The sequence below is a fragment of the Zootoca vivipara genome, chromosome 9 (genome assembly GCF_963506605.1).
Source record: "Zootoca vivipara chromosome 9, rZooViv1.1, whole genome shotgun sequence".
Classification (NCBI taxonomy): domain Eukaryota; kingdom Metazoa; phylum Chordata; class Lepidosauria; order Squamata; family Lacertidae; genus Zootoca; species Zootoca vivipara.
Window position 1 is genome coordinate 44,620,432 of NC_083284.1, and position 18,730 is coordinate 44,639,161.

The window sequence follows — 18,730 nt, forward strand, 5'->3', positions numbered from 1 at the left end:
GGGGGATTTAAAGAAGAAGAGAAGAAAAAGTGTAACACAGAATGCTAACAAAAATCAGTTGAGGCTGAATAAGATGGGAGACGATCCTGATAGATCAGAGGGTGGCTATCATTAATTATGTAATGGAAATAAATAAACAGGGTTGACCAGTTTTAGTTCATATGTAACTTTGCTTGTCTTTTTTTTTTAATGTACATGTATCAAACATGCTAATCTTAAAGTAGGTTGCATATCCCTGTAAAATAACTAAGGGGTCAAGAGGAAAAGTGTATTTAATAGCTAGACATGATAGAATAGATAAAGGACATGATCACCCCTAATAATCTTTGAACAAGTCCACCATATATGTAAGAAGCCTACCTTAGATTAACTGCTACTCTAACATCTGTCCCAGTTCTGGGCACCACAAATTCAATGGATATTGACAAGCTAGAGCAGGGTCCCCAAACTACGGCCCCCGGGCCGGATGCGGCCCAATTGGCCTTCCAATCCGGCCCGCGACGACCCCCGCCGCCCGCTGCCGCCGCCCGCTCTCACGGTGTGCGGCGCAGCGACGATCTAAAAAATCGGCAAAAAATCGCCGAAAATCCTTTGTGCGCATGCGTATGGGCCTCTCCCGACCCGGAAGAGGTCATTTCTGGTGCACTTCCGGGTCGGGGGAGGCCCATACGCATGCGCACAAGCGATTTTTGGTGATTTTTTCCCCGCCCGTGTGCGTGTGCGCATGCGCACGGGCGCGCACTCCCCCGCCCTCCGGCCCGCTGCGCGCGCACTCCCCTGCCCTCCGGCCCACCGCGCGGTCGGCGCGGTGGGCACCGGCCCGCCGTGCGGTAAGTCTGGGGACCCCTGAGCTAGAGTGTGTGCAGAGGAGGATGACCAAGATGATAAATGGTCTGGAAAACAAAGCCTTATGGGGTTGAGAAAGTTGGGTATGTTTAGCCTGGAAAAAGGAGACTAAGAGGTGAATAGCCATCTCCAGATATATAAAGGGCTATCACATGGAAGATGGAGCAAGCTTGTTTTCTCCTGCTGTGGAGGTTAGGACCCGAACCAATGAATTCAAGTTATAAGAAAGGAGATTCCGACTAAACGTCATGAAGAACTTTCTGATAGTAAGTACTATTTGACAGTGGAACGGTCTCCTTCAGGAGGTGGTGGACTCTCCTTCCTTGGAGGTTTTTAAGCAGAGGTTGGATGGCCATCTGTCATGGATGCTTTAGCTGAGATTCCTGCATTGCAGCAGGTTGGGATTGGGATCCTTCCAATTCTACAATTCTATGATTCTAAGTTTCCTATAAATCTTAATTTAGCAAGGCATCAAGTAATTTTAGTATAATATTTTGTAAAAGTTCTCTCTTAATCTACTGTGGCCATGCTGGACTTTTAGAGTGAATAGACACCCAAATTTCTGATATAACAAAAAATATCCAGAAACTTCTCCCATCTCTTTTTATGACTGCTAACTTTTGATCATAGCACAATATGAATATTAACTAAATTTTGGCAATAATCTTTTTTACTTCCTACCTATTATATATCAGTTTTTCAAATGTCAACAATCCCAACGTTCTCAATCAGAATGCAGAATGTTTTATATACATGCAACTATGAGACAGTCCAGTTATACTCAGAGTAGAGCTTTTCCAATGAATGGACAGGACTAACTTAAGGACAGTAATTTCAGTTGGTGTGTTCTGAGTAAAAGCTACTGTAGTTTGAATACAACCCATTGTATCCTTAGCATATTTCTCCAGTCAATCAGATCAGATCTTGACAATGGGATTTACCATGGGTTTCCTGATACACCTTCATTCCATCTTTTGAGAATTTTGTCACTGCCCATATATTTTCAAAGAGTTCAGTGTTCCATGATGACTCTCTGTTTGGATGTGCTAAGAGTGGTAGATATATCAAGCATGGTGACACACATTTTGGGAATTGCTGAACTAAACAAATGTCACAAAAGTTATATTCTTTATTGCACTCCTCCTAAATATTTTCAGATCAGTGTAGCAGTTTGTAGCATTGAGCCCTAAGGCTCCAAGTTCCATTTCCATTAGCTGAACAGCAAAATGCACAGAGATGAGGGAGGGAGAGAAAGTGATGTGTTACTTATCAACCCCTTTATTTTCCTTGATTTAAAGGGAAGAGGTTGATAAATAGCATGGGCGTACCCAGGATCAAAACTAGGGGGGGGCAAGGGGAGGGGCCAAGGCACGGAAGGGGAGGGGCCACAAAGTGGGCGGGAACGGCGAACTCGCGCTCCGCCGGGCTGTGCCCCTCCCTAGCAGCAGGGCTGGTGGGTGGAGGCGGAGCCCAGCCCAGCGGAGCGCGAGTTCGGCGTTCCCGCCCACCGCGCCGCGCTCCCTGGTTCCCCGCCGCGCTTGGCCTTGCCTGAGGGCGCGCCGGGGAGCTGGAGGGAGGGTGCGGCGCGGCGCAACTCACGCTCCGCCGGGCTGTGCTCCGCCTCTGCCCACCAGCCCTGCTTCTAGAGTAGGGCAGCTGCCCTAACTTGCCCCATGGTGGGTACGCCCTTGATAAATAGTGCAGTTCCTTTCCTACATGAAACTTTGCCTTGCAAGAAACAGCATTAGTACCTCAAAGATAACAATGGGAATTGCTCTAGGAAAATTAGTTACACTTTATTAAAGCCCAAATCCAGTGGTTGGATTTTCAGGTGCCTGGAAGGAAATGAAGGTGGAAATGAGGGAAATTCTTTGGCATAGGGATCAGATCAGGGAAGATGAGGAAATAGCACTTTTTTGCATCATTATTCATAACATGACCACAAATGGATGTTCCAGGTACATTTTTCTGTACTGTGATTCCTTTAAAAATGAATGGCTTTCAAGCTATGAAAACTGGCAGACATTTTTGGACAATTCTAGATTTTCCACTCTCTTGCTTGAGGGAGATCATAATTTAGGTTATTATAAGTTACACCTCCTCCTCCCCCCCCTGTCATAGCTGTCTGCTAGTGATGCCCTCCTGGAAGTAGCATAGTAGGTTAAAGGTAAAGGTAAAGGGACCCCTGACCATTAGGTCCAGTCGTGACCGACTCTGGGGTTGCGCGCTCATCTCGCATTATTGGCCGAGGGAGCCGGCGTATAACTTCCAGGTCACATGGCCAGCATGACAAAGCCGCTTCTGGCAAACCAGAGCAGCACATGGAAATGCCGTTTACCTTCCCGCTGTAGCGGTTCCTATTTATCTACTTGCATTTTGACGTGCTTTCGAACTGCTAGGTTGGCAGGAGCTGGGACCAAGCAACAGGAGCTCACCCCGTCGCAGGAATTCGAACCGCCGACCTTCTGATCAGCAAGCCCTAGGCTCAGTGGTTTAACCACAGCGCCACCTGGGTCCCTACTGGCATAGTAGGTTATGATTTAGTAAAAGGTAAAGGTAAAGGGATCCCTGACCATTAGGTCCAGTCGTGACCGACTCTGGGGTTGCGTGCTCATCTCGCATTATTGGCTGAGGGAGCCAGCGTGTAGCTTCCAGGTCATGTGGCCAGCATGACTAAGCCAGAGCAGCACACGGAAACGCACATGGAAACTAAAACATTTTGACGTGCTTTCGAACTGCTAGGTTCGAACTGCTATGATTTAGTAGAAGTTGTTAAACCAGATAGCCCTGAATGCTCTTCAGACCTATGAGTTAAGGAAGGTACCAACTTGGATGGCTTCAAAAGAAGATTTGACAACTTTTTGGAGGACACGACTATCAGTGGCTATGAACCACAATGGAGACGTTCTGCCTCCATTGTTGGAAACATTATACTTCTGAATAGCAGTTTCTGGGAACCACAGGAGAAGAGACTCCTGTTGCTCTCAGGTTCTGCTTGCAGGCTTCTCATAGGCATTTGGTTGGCCACTGTCAGAAAAAAAACGCTGTACTAGATGGGCCACTGACCCAATTCTGCTGGCTCTTCTTGTGTTCTTAGGTACTTTCCTCCTTATATGTTTCTACTTTAGGATGCATGGTAGAACATTCAGCACTCCAACACCTGTATTTAAAATTATTCTAAATATGAATGCTGAGATGCCTCCAAAGGGACAATGGAAAGTCAGAGAATCATTTCTATTTTGTCCTTTGGCAGCATGCTTGCATAGCTTGTTCTGCCAATAATACACTGAGTTGAATATGATAAAAGAGGTGATTGCTCCAAGGATAGCTCTGGCATAATAAAAGCAGTAGCTCATCATAACACTCTCTTTGTTTCTTACAGCACCATCTATTTTATGTGGGTGAGATAGTTGGCTTCCAGCGCTGCTCCCTTTCCTCCATTTCTAAGTTGGACAGGAGTGCAATACATCATCAACAGCCATAAAAGGATATATCAGCATCACGCTACATAATGATGTGGCTGGAAATTAAAGACTATATGAGTCTTGCAGAGGAAATCAATTCAAGTTAGCTAGATAAAGGGCAGAGTATAAATTAACTTATGACTCTAGGTCAATTAGATTAGAGCCCATAGGCCAGCAGGGGAAAGCAGGGGTCTGAACAAGGATGCTTTTATAACCAACTTTGTAGAAACCAAGGTTCATAGTGTAATAGTATCTTCTACTGTGCAGGTCCACTGTCATGAAAGGGGATAATTCCCATTAATTTCTATGGGATAATTCCCATTAATTTCTATGGGAGATCTGCCCAACAGATATTAATTTAAAACAGGACTAGGCAACATGCTCACAAAAAAAGCTACAGTAGAAACTTAGAATGAGCCAGAACATCTTACTGACTAAAACAATTTACATAACATTGGAAGATTTCTTGCTTGACCTGTGGACTTACATTACTGTCCTTTGTGATCATGGCACAGTGGCTGCTTAGAAATAAGGCAAACTAGTTCCACCATCTGAATTTAGCACTTCCTTTATGGATTTTTCACCCACATAACACATCCATTTGTATGTCTGCTCTCAAGTAGGAACAAATGTGAAAGTCATTTGCAATAAGGTTTGTTATGTGCCAAGACTTCAAAAAGGATTTTAAAAAATCTTAATTGTCCCTTGAAGCACTCCCAAGGAAATTATGCAAATAACAAAATGAATGTATTTCTGAACAAATGATTTTGTCTTTGCTTTTATGATCATTAACACCACATTCTCAACCTATTTTCACTAAACAGTCCTCCTGATTTCACACACACACACTCACACACACACACAGGCCCACATCTTCCCCACATATTCTATTCTTGTAGCTTGGTTTTCAGCTCACTCTCTATCCTTCAATTATCTACCTTGTCCCTGCCTGCCTCTCTCCACTTAAGCTTGCAGGTTTTCCTGGGAAGCTCCCCAACCTGACAAAGGGCTGTTTCTACTTCCCTCAGAGACTAGTCTACTGGCAACTATTTCCCCTGCAGTTCCCTGAAAAGTCTGCTCAGGACGACCCTCCGGAAGCATGGCAAGTGGTGCAGAAGGGAGCAAAGGTAGGGTAGTTAACTGGCCAAAATAAAACAACAATTTTTTAAAAAACCTTTCTCCCTTTCCCTTCTGTTAACACCCTCCAAACAGAAGGATGCTTTCCCCTCACAGAAGAGCACCACAGAACTTGGCTTATATTACTATCCTGAAGGAAATACTGCTTTGATAGCAAACTTTTGTGTTCCTCTCGTTTTCTGTAGTTGCACTTGTAAAGTTGAACCCAACCATTACATAATAAAAGTCATGCTGGTTCAGGCTGAAAGCTCTGCATAGTTCAACATCCAGCTCTGACAGTGGGCAAGCAGAGGAGAAGCCCACAATCAGGACATAAGCAAAGAAAGCACTTTCCCCACTTGTGATTCCTAGTACGGTAACTGGTATTCAGAGACACATTGCCTCCAGCAGTGAAGGTAGAGTGCAACCATCATGGTTAGTACCCTCCACGTTGATAGCCTTGTTGAGTCCTGATATATTAATGGAGGACAAATGAAGGCAGTCATTCATTTATTTTGAAAGTTCAAGGCTGGCTTCACCCGTGACACATTGAACGTTATAGGCAGAAGTGGCAGGGTGCTAATTACGCCGGTAATGTGATCCATTTTTCCCAAATGGTGCAAACATCAATAATTCATTTGAAGTGGCTGCTAAAAAATTTAATGTCTGACAATCAAAGCTTGGCAAATCCAGAAGATAATCTTTTGTGTCTACTAGTTGGCATTCAGCGACTCTCTTTTCATTATAAAATATAAATGCACTGCTCCTACTTGAGGCAGTTTAGATTATAAAAAATGGCAGATGTATAATGTGTCTAGCTTTGATTGTTTGAGGTACTGGTAGTAAGGCAGTGCCCAGCAAAGAAAAATACAGATGTTGCATATTCACTGAATAAAGCTTGAACGATCCTTCCGATAGGAACAGCCCAATTATGTAAATAGACAGTAGCAATGAAAAGATTTTTAAAATATGGTCATAGTTAGTCATTTCAGTTGCTGATCATTATTGGGGGGGGGGGAATTCCCTTTTATAGAAGGGCATATTCATGTCTTCATGCCACCATTACCTGCAAATAATCTGAACTCTCAGGAATGGGTATATAGGGCTCACTGACCCTGCTGCACCCCCCAATGTTTTTGCCTGACTGGAATATGTCATTGGACTCCAATAATGTTTCTTGTTTGTTTGGATAAAGGACAACGGAAGGTGTGTGCATCCACGTTGAAATTGGTCTCCTGTGTAATGGTATACTTTCCACCCATTGCTCACCTGACCTTTCCTTCGCTCCATCAATCACCGGCATGTGGCCCTGAGAAGGGTGCACAGAAGGGGATTCGGCCCTCAGGTTGAAAACATTTCCCCAGCCCTGCTTTAGAGTGATACTCTGGCCTACCCCATGGGCTCATGTGCTTTACAACGATTTCATCAGTAGCCATCTATGTCCCTCAGAGGACTCACAATTATGGCCTCTTCCATTTTTTTTTTCCAAGGGGCATGTTTAGAGGCAGCAAATTCTCAAGCATGTTCTGTACTGGCACGCTGCCTCTCTAACTCCCTATCTAGGGAGTGCTTAGCTGCTCCTCTCCTGATGATCTAGGAAATGTTGAATATTGTCCTATTTAGTAGAGCTGTTCATTTGGGCATTTAGGACACAGTTTTCAGTGACAGTTTTGCCGCACTATTTCAATAGCCACTTTGAGGATTAGAAAGCAGGATAAGTGTGCATGGCCTGAGCACATCATGTGATACTGGCCCCCTCAATCACAGGGCCAAGCCTGCGCACCTGGGTGTAAGTTACCTCAGCACAGAAATATGTCTTCCCAACATTTCAGGAGTAAACGGTACCTTTGAATCTCCGCCTGGCCCTTAGATGTTTTAAAAGCGTTCCCCCCCCCCAGAAGTACAGTTAGAAATCAGGGCTCCGTTGAGGGAATTCAAGATAGTGCTCAGATAACTATCTGCCTTTGAAAACAAGGCTAACAAGATTGTAAAAGAGATTACACGAAACTGAGCCATTTTTATATCTATAACATAGACGTTATCAATCTCGGTGCACTATGGAAAACCTTTTCCTGGAAGGGCATTTTGGGGAAAGTAAAAGACTTGAAATAGCACAATTCAAACAGACGACATATATAACAATCTTAGATGACTCCAGAAAAGGCCTGTCTCTTAGTTCTCAAGATGATGATAGCACCCAAGCTTTTCTTTGAATCACTTGAATCCTTTTTTTATCAGTTTCATTTATTGTTTCAGCTGATAGTTTCCCTGTTTCTGCTGCTGCTCTTTGCCCTTCGTCACATGCAGCTGGTGAGATGCCTGTGTATATAGTACAGTATATGTATACGTGCATGTATCTGTATGCTGTATATGTTTTTAAAGTCATTCAATAGATCTCATTCTTTTCTATTGTAGATTACTGCTCATCCATGCCACTAATGTTGTAGCACAGATAATGTCGTAAACAGTCAGTACTGATTTGGGCCATGGGTGTCAATAAAGAACACAACACCACTGACTGCCAGTACTGTCTGGCAGCAGCTCTTCGGTTTATCAGACAGGCTATTTCTCAGTCTACCTGGAGATGCTAAGGAATGGATGTGAGGCATGATCTTTCCCAGTTAACTATGGCTTCTGCTCTCTCCATAGGCACAGCCATGGGCTGGCACTTGGGTAGATAACTTATTAAATGTTATGTCTGCCATATGGAGCACAGACATGGGTAAGAATTTCAAGATCAGCCTTTAGGCTGAATCATGAGACATGATTTGCTACACCACATATTTGAATTTATTACATTGCTTTTTATTTGGTGGCATAAATTGTCAAAGCACAAGCAAACCACCTCAAATAGATTTATTGTCCTCGATCATTTTATTAATAGTGAAGAAAAGTCTCCATATGCATGTGCTTGTGTAAAATGAACCCACACCTTTCCCGACAGTCTATTATTTCTCTGAAGAACTTTTCTCTGTGTATGTGTGTGTGGTTATAAAAAGAATTACGTTCAGAATCTTAGGCATATTTAACTAAAATAATTTTAACTCTGCTTCACAGAAATGGATTAAATTCATCTCCTTCCAGAGACTTAATGATATCTTTAAGCAACCTGGGATTTAAAGGAGTGAATAATTACAGCAAATCAAGACAGCGTTACACAGGCTGACAGGTTCAAAGCAATGATGGATGAGTCCTAAGTGAGAAAACTGTCACCTGGTTTCTGTTGTTCTAAAGACATTCCTTAGTAAATAAATCATAGCAAAGTTTAGTGTTTCTCCCTCTCCCCCCCCCAAAAAAACCTCCCACAGCAATATGATTTGGATGTGTGATCATGGTGCTCTTAATTCAGGTACGTCCACTAAAAATTAGTTGTCATGTGAGCAGAAAAAACACACAGGCAATCTTAAATAGGGGATTTATTAGTTTGTATTTTAAAACAGTAAAACATGTCAGGGAAAGGAATTAAAGACGACAATAATGGATAGGATTAAAGAGGTTACACATTTAATAAAGGACCATGATATAAAAGGAAATGCTATTAAGATCAGTATGTGTGGTTGTTCCAACGCCCATAAAAATGGGATACACTTTCAACTACTTTGAGCTAAGACTGTGTTTTTGACAACTGTGGGGTAGTCAGCAATGCAACAGCTCCAGTTTTCACTTCCATGAAGATGCAGTGATAGGCAAATCTGTTCCTCCCAAAGCCTTATGTTTTTACAAGAAAGATTTGCCATCACCAGAAACACAATTTGGAATGATGTTATGCCATGATACAGTTCACTGTCGGGAAAACACTGGCAGTCCCAATGACCTTGTTTTAAATCAAGAAAGGGGCAAATAAACCAGCTGTTACTGCTTTTCCAAGTAAACTCCACATTCTGAAAATCTGTAGATTTTCTCTAGTCCTGCAAGGGTGGGGGGTTGGGGGAGCTGGAAAGCTTGTAACAGCCAGCACTATTTTTCTAGAAAAAGAGGTGCTGAAACTCACCCCGAACACATTCCTCATTCTCTTAGAATGGCAGTGGCACCTACCTGAGAGGCTCCCCCTGAAAAAAAGCCCTGGGGGCAACTGTTGTTAACATATCACAATACAAAGAAAGTGCCACAAACCGAAATCAAGAAGCTACAGCCTGGCAGCCTCGCTGCCTCTAAATCACAAAATGTTACTGGATCAGCACTATTTCTTTTATAAGCTGCTTGGTTATTAGTTTGGCTGAGACAAAAAGACAGCTGTCAAGCCCAAATGGAAACCAGTGAAAAGAGAACACTCTCGTTCTTTATCAGATTATACATTGGTACTTCCTTTACTGCTTTCTTCCAAGTTCAGCAGTATTTTATTGTATTAGTTTTCAAGTCGAGTTTGGTAACAACAGCTAAAAAAAAATCAATCTAATCAGTCAAGTATGAACAGTTGTGCTTGAAGCATCCATATGCCTGTAGACTGACACAGAACTAATGAACACGTTGTCTGTCACCCCACTCTCTGTCTTCTTGTTTCTTTGTAGCTTTATCATACATAATTTTGCTCTTGTAACGCATCTTGCCTTATAGTAACATTCCCTCAAGACAAGAATCCTAGATGGATTGTTCTATCAGACTTGTAAGTTTGGGGCAAGCCAGTTCCTAAACTCCTAATTCTCTTCCCCATGACATGTATCTTCTATCATTGTTATGTACATGCAACACCCCATTTATATGCAATCCATTTGCTTGTGACCATACACATGCATGGTGCTAAGTACCCAGAAGTGGTACTTGGAAATGGGGAACACCCTGCAGAGTCCTCCTTGCTTATGAGGAGATCCACCCCAGGGTAGGGTCTCCCCATGAACCAGAGGGGCAGTAGGGCATTGTTGAGCTGCTCAGCCTCACCGCCTAACAGCTGACGTGTGGGGTACTGCAGCATCTTTCGCCACTTCCCAGAATATTAGCTGAGCAAACACTGCTACCATTCCGGCTTGGATGGAAACCCTCCCAAGAGCCCGAAGAGGATGTCCTTGGTGTTTCGAGACAGTTGTTTTCCCAATTACTGCAATGCCAAACTTGGAAGTGAATCACAAAGTATTTCATAGGTAGGTTACTTGTTTTTGGAGAGATTTCAAACAATAGTGGACAGGAAAATGTGGTGGTCACTTGCTATCGCCCCCAGGCTGACCCTGTAAGTGTGTTTAGAATAAAAGTGATCAGTACGTGAATTCCTGCAGTCGATGCCTCGCTTGTAGGTCTTAATCTGAATTGTGATTATTATCCATGCATGGGGTAGATCGAAAACAAATGAATTTTGAGAAGAAAATGTACAACCCTTCATCAAAAGAACACAGAGAAGTTTACAACATAGAACATAATAAATAGCATATATCAAGACCCCGTCAATATGATTCTAGGAAAACAAAGCTAGAAAAGGTTTTACCAACATTCTCAGCAGCAGAAACACCTTGTAAAACAGAAGTGCTTTCTTCCCAAATCTCATCAAGAAATTTTGTAATTGCCAAGCCAGTTCTGAACTGAGCCAAAAGGAGTTTCTCGCCACTAGATGAAATCATCATAGTAGTTCATAGAAGTCTACATTAACTTTATGCATGTGCATTTGCCAGACATTTATAAGTTGTGCTTTCTGCCAAATTGGCACTCAGAATGGCATATCAGAATGATAAAACATGAAACAGCAACACGAAGTTCATAAAATATTAAAACCTAAAAATAACCCCCAAAACCAACTAAAGTAGAACAGTAATGGGCCAAAAACACACACCACCCCACTACAACATAAAAGTCTGCCACAAGTAGTTGCATTCAAAGGCTGATATGCTGAACGAAGAGGAGAAGGAGCTCTGTAAGACTTGGTAAGTTTAGAACGCTGATTTTCCAATTAAATGGATGTGTTCTTGAATGGGATGAAACAGAAAGGCTGAAATCCAGTAATGCTTGCTCAGGAGTAAGTTCCACTGAGTTCAGTGGAAGTTATTTCCAAGGACACATGCAGAAGATTGGTTTGCACATGTATTCTCTTTGCGTGGATTTTCATAGGCAGTAAGTAGAAACATACAGGATTAGCCAAAAAAACAAGTACCTAAGCTTTCCCCTCTCACCCTATAAAATACCCAATTCTTTCTTTCCCACTGTTTTTCAAATTTCCTAACTGTGGAATACTGTTAGCCTCAAATCAGGTTTTACATTTGCTCTCTCAGTACAGATATGTTCTCTTGGGAACATCTCTCTCTCTCTCTCTCTCTCTCTCTCTCTCTCTCTCTCTCTCTCTCTCTCTCTCTGCTCTCGCTGAGCTACATCTCAATCAGCAGACAATTCACTGAGGAGATTCAGTTTGAATTCCAGCTTCATCTAGTCACACTCAATTGAGCATAGATGTCTGTGATCATTAAAGGCCACAGCTTTCCTCTTGACACTTTTATGGAAGAGGGCCAGAGCCACTCAGCACTTGAATTTCATATTTTCCTGAACCTAAATGTGTGCAGTGTGAAGCAAGATGACCTTTTCCGCATTTTCTATGAAATGAAGGCTCCTACTTACATCCGGCGGACACATCTCTATAGAGCTTCTGACTAAAATATAACAGGAAAAGTAATAATAGATACTAGATGGCCATTTATTAAAAGGTGAAGTATCTGGTCACCATGGTTTTTGTTTTCATTTTTCGGAGTTCAAAGGGCTTACAGCACAACCCTCACTTTGCTTTCTGGGAAGTCAGCTCCACTCTCTTAAATAGGCTTGGAGCAAATGCAAAGTAAAAAAACTCCATTAGTATACATGTGCATCAGACAGAAGAAAATGACAGATATCACAAGTAGGATAAAGAGATATTTACTATGCCATCCAATTTGTTTTTTTCAGTCTCAATGATGAATTGGAGCCTCCAAGTTCCTTCAGCTGTAGACAGCGCTATACCCATGGAAAAATCAGGGCAACAACCCAAGACCTATTTTCAACTAGGATTTGGATGTTATGGGGCAAGGAAGTGGAGCTAGCAGGTATGGGTTTCTAAGAGGTCATGCAGTCTGAATCCAAGCACACTGCCTGTATGGTGGCGTCGGGAACAAAGACCAGATCATTCCACTGAACATCTGCACAAATGCCGTGCAAGCGAACACCATCTGAATCAAAAACATGAGTGACTTATCTTTGATCCTCCAAGTGTTGTTGAACTCTCATTGTGGCCCCAGCCACAGGGACCCCCACCCCCACCCCATGCATTCACTTTAGCAAGTGTGCGATGAATAAAGTCAGTCAGACAACTATCGGGGATAGTACAGGTCCCAACTTAATTGATTTCAGATGTAGGTGGATCTATACAACATACGTGCCAATGTTTTTTGGATGAAAATAGAGATGTTCTATTCAATGATGATGATGATGATGATGATGATACCCTCCCCATCTGACTGTGTTGCCCCAGCTACTCTGGGCAGTTTCCAACATATATGAAAAACATAATAAAACATTTAAAAACTTCCCTATACAGGACTGTATAGGTGGTAGCTACAAAGCTAAACTTCCAAGCAGCAGAAGGAGAAGGGGACAACAGAGGACGAGATGGTTGGACAGTGTTATCGAAGCTACCAACATGAGTTTGACCAAACTGCGGGAGGCAGTGGAAGACAGGAGTGCCTAGTGCACTCTGGTCCATGGGGTCATGAGGAGTCGGACATGACTAAACGACTAAACAACAACAAACAGGGCTGCCTTCAGATGTCTTCAAAAGATTGTGTAGTTACTTATCTCCTTGGCTCAGGGGTGGCATAACTCCACACTCTCCAACATTTTTCTGATGAAAATAGGGACATCTTAAGGAAAAGCAGGACATTCTGGGATCCAGTCATAAACCTGGGTGGCTTCTGTAAATCCAGGACTGTCCCTGGAAAATAGGGGCACTTGGAGGGTCTGCATACAAGTCTCAGATACCAGGCTGGAAGCCCCAAAGGCATTTGGACAGGAGAAGGTGGTAGCTACAAAGCTAAACTTCCAAGCAGCAGAAGTCACAGCTATAACATTCCCTGGGATTGTTTCATCCTAAGGGTTCACCAAGTTTCTGGAAATTCATGGCTGTTATGGGAACTGAAGCGTAGTTCTCTGTAGGGTAAATGGAAATTGAAACAGAAAAGGAAACATAAAATTAACTTGGGTAACAAGAGATAATTACATACAATTCTTCCTACCTATTTAACGTTTGAAAACTCACAGAAATAGTGCCTCAGGTAACTTTATTTTGACATCTGCAGAACTCCCAAGCATGCAAGTATTTGAATACATGAGTGACTGAACTAATTAGCAAGAACTTGAAGCACAGAAATGAAGCAAGTGGATTAGGAGCTCACATGATAAAAGTTAAAAGATGTTAACAGGACATAGCATAGTTAACACGCTGTGAGGTATCACTGAATGTGTTTTCTGCTTGTTCCTTTTTTACACATGCATGTCTTCTTCACATGCTAAAATTCATTCCTTTATATTACAAAAGAGAAATAGATATTTCTCAAATCCTTCATAAACATGCCTCAATCGGGGAATGAGACAGAATAAAATGAATATACAGTCCACCCAAACCACAGAACAAATGTTAATAAACGATGTGGCTGTTTTGCTGCAATATTATGAGGTGGGTGGGTGAGAGGGATATTTATTAACTTTAGTTAAAATAAATAAAAAGCTCAAATGGTGTAATCTGTACAAACTGAAGATTGTGGAATTGCAGGAGACAAGAGCATTTGTATCTGTTTCCATACACAAAATGTACTCATTTGGCCACAGATTATTTATACTGTGTATAGAGCAGAATTTGAAATGATGGAAGAGGCTGCCAAACACCATGCATTGCCTTCAGGATACAGATGATGCCTTTAAATCCTGTGAAAGACTAATTAATCTTAAACTTTGGTGGGTGATCTCTAAGACCAGTTCTAGGTGTAAAGAACTTGGGGAGAAAGACAGGGTGGGGCAATTTTTATGACTGGAGTAAGAGGGGGCTTAACGTTTCATATGTGGTTATTTGACACTTTAAATATTTACCTAAAATAGCATGTGCATAATAAGGAGCTAGACAAATGACAGGTATTGTGGAGTACTTCATAAGGACAACCTATTCTATGTGGATATCATTTTGTTGTATATTTCCTGGTAGTGTCTGCTTCATTGCTCAGCATGTTGTTGTTGTTTAGTCGTTTAGTCGTGTCCGACTCTTCGTGACCCCATGGACCATAGCACGCCAGGCACTCCTGTCTTCCACTGCCTCCCGCAGTTTGGTCAAACTCATGTTGGTAGCTTCGAGAACACTGTCCAACCATCTTGTCCTCTGACGTCCCCTTCTCCTAGTGCCCTCAATCTTTCCCAACATTGCTCAGCATAGCTGCCAAGTTTTCCCTTTTCTCGCGAGGAAGCCTATTGAGCATAAGGGAAAATCCCTTTAAAAAGGGGATAACTTGGCAGCTATGTTGCTCAGTCTTCACTGTGTGTTGCCTTTTCACTGGAAGATCTGAGGTAGGTACTTCTTGGTGCTGGAGGGTCTTTTCCTCCTACAGCATGGCTTACCCTTCTTTCAAGCTGAGAGTTTAAGGATTTGCTTGCTTTTTGACCAATGTCAGAAGGGCTGGCTTTGATAGACCCTTTGGTACTCACACCACGACATTATGAAATGATCACAATGAGCACAAATGCCTGGAAAAAAAAAACGATGTTGCAGTTGGTTTTCCAAGTAACTGAGACTGTTTTGTGAGCATAATCTACCAGGAACCGTGTCCATTGAAACATACTGTGTGAAGTGATACTAGGTGCTGTGAAAGCTCTGCCTCTAGCATTTGATCAGAATTTCTTAACTCCAAGCCAATAAATTATATTTTAGTCATTCATTGGTGAATATGAATGACTGAACTTGATACAGACACACCTGATGGGTCTGCCATATGTCCAGGATTTCCTGGACATTACTGGGATTTCAAAGGCGGAAGTGACGTCCAGTGGTTTGGAAAAAAGTGCTCAACGTCTTTGGGGGTGTCCGGATTTTTACTTATTGAAATATGGCGACTCTAACACTTGAGAATATGTGCATGGATATATTTCAGTAGAAATTTCATACTCCAGAACATGTAGCCTCATGCAAAAGACATACATTTAGAGTTAGACTTCCAAACCCATTCTGAATTTGTTTTAAGTATGTGAGCTCAGAACTGGGCCATAATCACATCTCAGCCCTGTTAAACCCTATGCATTCCTTTGTTGGTCTGACCATGTGACACCCCCCCCCCCCAAAAAAAAATCCTTAGTCTGTCCACTCCTGGATCCAGTGCACACTTTCCTTATCTTCATACCTCTCCATGTCTTTGCCTCTCCATATGACTGTGTCCTACTCTTCTAATATACTGCTGTTCCTGGTGTTTATTCTTCCAGCTTCACCACTCAGCTGGTTTGAGGGTCTCCTGCTCCCTCAAACATCTTTCCTACCCTGCTTCTTTGGGTCAGCATAAGCATCTTGCAGGTTCTGTTTTAGGCCTGTCCATTTCTGCTGGCATATATTTACAAGAAAAGAGATTCCAACTAAACTTTCTGACAGTAAGAGCTGTTTGACAGTGGAACGGTCTCCCTCAGGAGGTGGTGGACTCTCCTTCCTTGGAAATTTTAAAGCAGAGATTGGATGGCCCTCTGTCAAGGATGGTTTAGTGGAGATTCCTGCATTACAGGGGGTTGGACTAAATGACCCCTTGGGCCTCCTCCAATTCTGCAATTCTGCAATTCTACCACAATTAAATGTAGCTTTCTTCATTTTAGCACAATCATTTAGGCCAGGGGTCATTTTTTTGTTGATACTGTTAAACCTAAATCATTGCTGATCTACTGTCACTCAGAGATAGTAAATTCAGACCCACCTTCTTCCTGCCTCTGAATTAGGATACTGTATCTTGTTGTTAGGATACTGTTATCAGATACATTCCTGGCTACCACAAATGGTACACAAACAAGTGTAACTATATACAAATGGCTAATTACAGATTTTCATATGCATTATCTGCTATCCTATGACTATTCTCCTTTGTAAGAGGAAGCAACAGATATCCCATGCAGTAGAATAGGGATGGTCCTAATATGCTGTCAGTTTCTAACTCCTGTCAGCCAGCATGGCTACTTATTTGGGATGATGGGAGCCATACTCCAGCATCATTGGGAAAGCCACAGGGCCCCAATCCCTGCAGTAGAAAGAGTGCTACAGTTCTATTTTAATCTCATTGTGACTCCATACTTGCTTAACACTAATATGCTTTTTTCAATATTGTGGTGAATAGACTCTTCCCTCCCACCTCCTGCTTAAAAAGAAAGCAATGTGAGATCACTAACTTTCCATAAGAAAATAAAGGAAAAAGAAAAGGTTTTGTTTGGAAAACAACACTGAAATGTCTATGCAGCCTGCCTTTGGCTGATCAGCATAAGATTAAGCAAACAGGAACACACACTACTGAACAAAAGGGATAATCTTTTATTCATCATTCACCAATCTCCAGAGGTCCAGTACCAGAGTCAGAGTTAACCTAATTTCTCATACAAATTATTTAATGCTTTGCTGAAAGGAGATGCAGATGTAACAGGTGCACAAAAACACCATCCAAATAGCAGCAGTTAAAATTCCTGTTTTTAACCAATGTTTGCGTGCACACTGGTGATCATTGGACTCAAGATGTTTTGACAGCTTCAACTTCAGGCAGACGGACTGAATATTAAGCTGTGCCTAATTGTAAATAGATGAGCATACAACTTACCAAAGCTCCTTGGCTCAGCATTGCTTTCCATCAAACAAAGCATTACTTTTTCATCACATGCAAGCAACATTTACAGTGCAATCCATAATGCAGGTCTTTTCAGAAACAAGTTCCATTGAGTTCCATGGGGTTTCCTTCCGGGCAAATGAGCACAGGGTTGCAGCCTTAAATTAGTTCTAATTTTAAAACATAATTTCACCTTAATTCTCAAAATAGCTCTGAAGTATAGGTGCGGAATAATGAGCCAAACATATCTATTTTTGTTTAAATGGGTCTGAAAAATTAACGTTTTTGTCCAACATTTCTTTCCTGCTTCTATTATTGTACTACTGAGCACACACAATAAAAGACAGAACCAGATAAGGCTGCCGCTTTTGAGTGAGGGACGACAACTGTTGGCAAAGGGGCGAGCAAGCTTTTTAATTACACACAATTATCCCTGGGCAGAATGGAAATTGAGTGATTAGCTGTTGTGCTGAATAAAGCTTCTGTACAATTCAAAAGGTTCCACAGCTTTTCACCAAGAAAAGGTGATCCAATAAAAAATGTAAAGCTATTGGCTATCATTCTGAGAAAACTATGCAACCATCTTTATGCTGAACATGCTGGTGATGACGTACTGAGAGAAAAGAGCTCTGCTATATCAGCCTTCCTCCACCTGGTGCCCTCAGAAAATGGTTGGACTACTGTTCCCATCAGACCATAGCTGCCAAGTTTTCTCTTTTCTCGCGAGGAAGCCTATTCAGCATAAGGGAAAATCCCTTTAAAAAAGGGATAACTTGGCAGCTATGCATCAGACTCAGGCAGCGCATGACTAATAGGGGCTGATGGGACTAATAGTACAAAAAAAATCTAGAGGGCATGAATTAGGTCCATATTCTTCAAAAGAATATGAGGGCATCCTGATCAAGTTTGCAGATGACACCAAATTGGGAGGGGTGGCTAATACTCCAGAGGACAGGATCACACTTTAGAATGACCTTAACAGATTAGACAACTGGGCCAAAGCAAACAAGATGAATTTTAACAAGGAGAAATGTAAAGTACTACACTTGGGCAAAAAGAATGAAAGGCACAAATACAGGATGGGAGACACCTGGCTTGAGAGCAGTACATGTGAAAAGGATCTAGGAGTCTTGGTAGACCACAAACTTGACATGAGTCAACAGTGTGATGCAGCAGCTTAAAAAGCCAATGCAATTCTGGGCTGCATCAATAGGAGTATATATAGCGTCTAGATCAAGGGAAGTAATAGTACCACTGTATTCTGCTCTGGTCAGCCCTCACCTGGAGTACTGTGTCCAGTCAGGGCCAGCTCTAGGTATAGTCCCAGTGGTGCGGGGTGTTAGGGCGCCGGGCCGGCAGGCGGGGTGCTGCATGGCGAAACTGCGCGGAAGCCATGCTGCACACTGTGAGGGCGGGGGCGCTGGAGCGATCTCCACGCCTCAGCGCCAGGGCCCCCAACCTGCTCGAGACTGCCCTGTGTCCAGTTCTGGGCACCACAGTTCAAGAAGAATACTGACAAGCTGGAACATGTCCAGAAGA